This window comes from Populus nigra, chromosome 17, assembly GCF_951802175.1.
Source record: "Populus nigra chromosome 17, ddPopNigr1.1, whole genome shotgun sequence".
Classification (NCBI taxonomy): Eukaryota; Viridiplantae; Streptophyta; class Magnoliopsida; order Malpighiales; family Salicaceae; genus Populus; species Populus nigra.
In genome coordinates this window covers 9925549-9932259 of record NC_084868.1, presented here as the reverse complement: position 1 = coordinate 9932259, position 6711 = coordinate 9925549, and the positions used below count along the sequence as shown (strand labels likewise).

The following is a 6711-nucleotide window of genomic DNA, read 5'->3' as shown; positions in this document are numbered from 1 at the left end:
CTACACACCCCAATGGATGGAAATAACCTAGATTAGGTTTGACACCATTCCATAGTTCATATGAGGTGGATGAGACAGATTTAGAGGGCACACGATTAAGTATGTAAGCAGCAGTTAACAATGCATCTCTCCAAAAGGAAATTGGTAAGTTAGCTTGCGCCTTCATTGACCTAATCATGTCAAATAGGATTCTATTCTTTCTTTCCGCTACATCATTTTGTTGTGGAGTATAAGGAATAGTTGGTTGTCTAGTTATACCCTTTTCATCACAGAAATTTTTAAATTATTCAGATAGATATTCATGTCCTCGATTAGTTCTTAAAGCTTTGATCTTGGTACTTAGTTTATTCTCTACCAAATTGGTGTATCGAATGAAGCAATCCAATGCTTTAGACTTATGTGAGATCAAATAAACATGACCAAACCGTGTAAAATCATCTATAAATATGATGAAATAATTTCCTCAATATCTTGCTCTCACATTCATTGGGCCACAAATGTTTGAATGAATAAGCTGTAATGGACTACTAGTTCTTTTAGCTTTGCCAAATGATAATCTAGTTGCTTTTCCAGCAAGGCAATGCTCACAAATGAGCAATTCCTCTTTGGTAAGTGATCCTAAAAGACCAGCTCTTGCTAATCTATATAATCGATCTTGCCCAATATGTCCTAATCTAGCATGCCAAGTTATGATATTACTATCATTAATAGTGCTAGAATTTTCAACAACATAAATTGAAGCATTATAATTAATAGATACATTAACGGTGTCTAACACCATAAAACCATTTAATACAAAAACCAGAACCATAAAAAATATTATCCAGATGTATTTTTACACAATAACCAACAAACGTAATATTAAAGCCCAATTAGAGTAAAGCAAGAACAGGCACAAGATTTCATCGAACTTCTGGAGCGTAGAGTACATCATGAAGATAAAGTGTGCGACCGCCCTATAAATCTAGTTTGCAGGTACCGATCCCAAGCACAGCAGCGGAAGCATTATTCCCCATGTATATGTATTTACTTCCCTTTGGAATTCAATGAAATTCCAAAAGGGTTGTTTGATCCCTTGCTATGTGGTCGGTTGCTCCTGAGTCTACAATCCAAAAGGGAAACAGATTCAGCAAGCATTAAGCAACTGCTAACGTATAAGTTAGAGGGATGATTGTGGTTAAACATTACCTTTGGCTCAGTGCAATCACGAGCAAAGTGACCAGGCTTACCACAATTAAAACAATTCATATTCTTGTCTTTCTTACCGCCGCGTTTCCCACGCTTGCGTTTATGTCCACTACTACTTACTTCTATTCCTCTCTTGCTATATTTAGGACCCTTAGCCTTACCCCTTTTATATTTAGAGCCATATGCTCCACGCATCTTTGTCTCAGATATAAAAGCCTCGTTTATAAGCTTCTCAACGTGAAGTCGATCTTCTTCAAGCTCGACATGACGAGCAACATCATCAAATGTCTCGATGGTGTTATTGTGGGTAAGGTTAACACGCATGTGTTCCCAATTGCTTGACAAAGAGCGGATAACTGCTTGAACTTGTTGTTCATTAGTCATCTCATGTCCAGCACCTTTTAATTCACTGATCATGTTAGACATGACCGTAAGATGCTGCCTCATTGTCTGATTATAACCATCGAATTTGAGGGTTAGCTGGTGAAGTTTAGTAGTGGAGGTTCCTCCATACTGAATCTTTACTGCGTCCCATACAAATTGAGCTGAATGATACCTCTCAAAACGCAGCATAATATCATTTCTCATGCTGCTCAACATCAAAATACAAGCTACACAATCTTTGCGTTTATAGATTTGATATGCTTCCATATCAAGCTTGTGCTGAGCAGTGTTTCCTTGCTCAGGTTCAGCCATCGGTTGTGTGATTGTTTCCAGCATTTCTTGCTCTTCCAGGAGATACTCAATCTTACAATGCCAAACATCGTAATTCTTTTCACTTAGTTTTTCTCCATGGTTCAAATCAGCAATAATACTCTTAGATGCAGTCATATTAAGGGCTATTGACAGCAATTACAAATATTGGTATCTAGTACAATTTAATTGATATATTTTGCCACTCCATTCTAAAATAAACAAATAATAATCCAACACATACAATAGAAATGAAAAGAATGTTAAACACTTAATCAATTTCTATTTGTATGGTCTAATTATTATTGGAAATTTAAATGAGTGCAAAATTAAAGTTATTAGTTTCAACTAACAACTCCCACTAATCGGGTTGCAGTTATTATCATATATATACATATAATGTAATTAAACTTAAATTACATAAAATATTCAGTTCACAATTAAACAACCAATCATCTTTTTTTTAAAAAAATACAATATTAAGAATAATAAATTTCAGAATTGTTTTATATTGTAGGCACATAAGTAGGGTCTCCAATTACGTCATCCACTTCATCAAAGTCAACTCCTCCAAGTTCATTCTGCTCAAACCATGGAATGAATTTAGCCGCAGCATCCAAACGACTTGCGCTTCTTCCAGTGCGTCGTATACCCTTTTCGGCATATTGACGTTCCCTCTCTAGCAGCATTTCATCTGCGAGATTGTTGAAATCTAAGGATTCCAGCCTATATTCCAACGATAGTCGCACCGACATCCATTCCTCAGGTAGAGAATTGAGAACGATTAATATTTGATGTTCCATGTAGAATTCGTAAACACCACTCATAGCCAGTCTACTCATCCAATGATACATATAATCAATGTGCTCTTGAATTTTATGAACAGGATTAAAGGCATAACCCAACAAATGATACCAATGTTGATCGATTTGTTGTTGCCTATCCACTACAACAAAATATTCCAAAAGCACATAAATATTATACTTAATATTGAATTAAAGCATGTAAAATCATATATGTTAAAAAAAATACGGAAATTAAGCAATTTATTTTAATAATAAATAAATTGCTCCATAATTTGACAATTTATATTAACAAAAAAAAATATTAATTGTCTTAATATTATTTTATATTTTAATATATATTAATTGGCAGTTAATATATGTACACATCTTTTAAAAGATGTGTACATTCGGTTTTCCTTCTTTTTTTTTTTAACAAATGCCAAATGGCAGTTCCAATATCAATTGGAAATGTAAATATTAACTATCGAATGGCAGTTACACTTCTTTCTGGTTTTTTTTTCTAACTGTCAAATAACAGTTAATTAACTATAAAAATCCAATTAACTACTGCAATTATACTCAATTGAAAATGAAAATGTAAATGGCAGTTTCTAATATCTTCATTTCCATCATCAATTCACACATGAATTGGTAATAAAACTATACAACTATCATGCAGAAAATCTTTTCTAATTAACTATAGAAAAGACAAATTCATAACTAAATTACTTCATAAAATTTTGTAAATTCAAAATTTTTAATGGAAGTATTATTTTAACACAAAATTTACATCTATTGTTCATGTAATAATAAATATACTGCATAAAAGTAATATTAAAAATCATGGCTCTGATACCAATGTAGATCGGGAAGGAAAACTTACTTGTAAGAATTTGCTTTTTTATTCCTGGATCAATTACTTCAGTGCCACTTCAATTATTAGAACCAAAATGATATTCCACAGTACGAACGTCTTTGTAAATCTTGTCAAGTTAATGTAGAAAGTCAAGATGGGAGAAGAGAAAGGAAAAACTATATTCTTTCAATAAAATGAAAACTTATCATTTTATATGGGTTATATTCCTTTATATATGATTAAAGGAAGCGATTCCTTCCTTTAATAACTCCTCTAATAACTTAAACCAGGCCCATTCATCATAAACGAACCAGGCCTAGCCCAATAACCAACACTTTTCATTCATCAAGTGTATGCAATCAATATCAATAATGGTCATGCAGTGAACTATGATTGTAAAGTGGAAATCAAGGTAGTTGGGAATACGATTGGGAAACAAGGTAGTAGTTGTGTTGACAGTCATGATAAAAATAAATACCTTGAATAAAATTTGGCCAAATTTGAACTTCTTAATGCATTGGAAGAAATGAGTATAACTTTAAGCATAATATTATTTTCACAACATCTGAATTTACATGCTTCGACAATTCTAGTCTATTGATTATGGCTTGGATAAACTAAGAACATTCCCAGTTGCAAATGCAATTGAATCGATTTGTAAAAGTTTGAGTGCATGCTCCTGTTCCCTGGTTTAAGCTGGAGCACTGCATCTGGCATGTTGAGGCATCACAATTCCCATTTCCAGGAATTAGATTGTGGCACATTTCTTGTGCAGCGGCATGATGCACCATCAAGGCTGCAGCATATGTGAACCGGAAAAAAAAAGGGGGGGGGGTGGTTTGGGGGCGGAAGGAATTAGTTAATCCTATCAAGAATATATTAAAAATAATTGTAATTTGTACATAAAAATCATCGCTTCTATGCATATTAAAAGCAGTTCTAAGCTAGAAAATTAAGGTCATAATGCAAGGACTTGCTAATTAGCAAAGGATTTCGTAGTTCTTTTAGATAATGGGTGCTGTTCTGACTGGTAAAAAAAGAGAGCTAACAGATCATCATTATCGATACCCAATCAGCAAAGGAAAGTTGCCACAGAAATTTTACAAGGCAAGCAAACAAACAAACCTGAGAAAACTAGGAGAACAGCACAGAAAAGACTGGTGAAGCTAGCCATCACATAGAAAGAATGAAATTCTAACAACTCTTTGATCAATGAATTTGCCTGTACTGGAAAGGAGTCCGATTAACGTTTAAGGATGGTACAAGGAACTGGCTGGAAAAAAACAGCCCTTATGGAACAAGAATTTAGTATCCTCTTTGCCCCTCAATTCTTATCAACAATAGAATTCTGAAAACAAGTTTTGTTTCAAGGCTGAGAATCTGCGAATTACGCCAAGGCTTTATGGACTTTGTATGAAAAGCAGGATTCCTATATTCTAACTGTAAAGAAAAAGTAAAGTACTGATGATATATAGGTTAATCAACAAGAAAGGAATCGGTTTAACAGGAAACACAAAGAAAAGAACAAAACCACATAAAGATAGTTGTAGAGACATTGCTTTTCTTTTTTGGGTGCATTTTAAAGGTTGATTGTCAATATTATCAAAAACACTTTTTTTTATACGATATGAAAAATATAATATAAACTCGAATTATAAAATCATAAATAAAATATTTTTAACTAGTTATATATATTGACAATTTTAGTCAAGAAATTATATTACATTAAAATATAATAAAGAGAGTCAATAACATTATAATCAATAAGTAATCTAAATAAAATAAGAGAGATAAATAATATGAATAAAAAAATTAAAAATAAATAAAATATCTGAGAACAAAACTTCTCAATACAAAGAGAATCGCTTAATAGTAGGAAATACACAAGAACCTAATGACAACTTGATTGTTCTCATCACAACAAGTTCTAATAAACTCCTTTTGGCTTATAAGTTAATGAACTTAAACTAGTAATTAAGTAACACAAATACAATAATAAAATAAACTCCTAAATAATATCTAATGTGTCATAATAAACCCAAAGTAAAAAAAAATTATTCAACATTAAATAAATAAAAAAATAAGATAATAAAAATAAAATCTCCATGCTAAAATTTCTCCATGTAGCTTGAATATCTATTAATTTTCGCAAATTCTTGGTAGATTTTAGTCCTAATTTCAAGCACGTATTTCTCTCTCATTTGGATGCATTACTGGGCCTATCATATATGATTTGAAAACTTAAGATGTCTAGTATTCAAAACAACTTGAATTGCATCAAAATTCCACCTATAGTTTCAGATATATTCCAAATAGTACATGAAGATCTAGTTTGATAAATTTGATAAGATTCGTCTAGTAACTTCTATCCTCTGAAATAATATATTTTCGAATTCTATATGACCTAAAAATTTATCATAATATAGTTTCATGTGTCCAGTACTTCCCTGTAAAATTTCAGCTTGACCTGATGTACGGTTTGAGAGATATGTCTGATCTCGCAAAACTGGTTAACAAATATTTTAAGACTAAATTCGAACATAACTTAGTTCATATCATAAATTTAGTAAACTCGTAAAATCAAGCTGATTTTACTGATTTTTCACGAGTCAATCTTGATTTTATTGATTTTTAATTTTTTTAGTCTGATTTTGTACATTAAATATGTGTTGACTCGTAAAATCTTATAATTTACAAGTCAACTCATGATTTTGACAACAATGATGTTTGTCTAGAAATTTAAACAAATGATGCACAAATATCTTATATATCTTGGATTCGAGTAGTCTCCATAGTTGGATGGAGGGTCGGCATTAAATATTGAAGTTTAAGGGGTGTTTGGGATTGTGTTTCAAGTGGTGTTTTTTTAAATTTTAATTTTTTTTGCTTAATTTTTTAATATTTTTGGATCATTTGATGTATTGATATCAAAAATAATTTTTAAAAAATAAAAAAATTACAAAAATTACTTTGAAAAGCAATCGTTATTATACTTCCAAACATCCCCAAGTAGACAAGATCCAAATTAAGAAAATATATATCGATAATGGACTGCTTCATGAAAATTTTGGAAATACAGGATATGCTCGAGCAAAATAACCATCGAGCAGAATGTAGCAGTTTTAATATTTATATATTGGCTTGCACAGCTAAAGGAAGCCATTCCTCTCCCTCCACTAATCTCGAAAT

The 6711-nt window shown here is 31.8% G+C and overlaps 1 long non-coding RNA gene across 1 annotated transcript; it reads right to left on the bottom strand.

Moving 5' to 3' along the window:
• Nucleotides 1-2278: 2278 nt before the first annotated feature.
• LOC133677141 (uncharacterized) lies at nt 2279-4946 on the bottom strand. Its single transcript, XR_009835699.1, has 3 exons — nt 4648-4946; nt 3550-3649; nt 2279-2827 (listed from the first exon to the last, which is right to left on the bottom strand). It is a non-coding gene; the product is annotated as an uncharacterized LOC133677141 (long non-coding RNA).
• Nucleotides 4947-6711: the final 1765 nt, after the last annotated feature.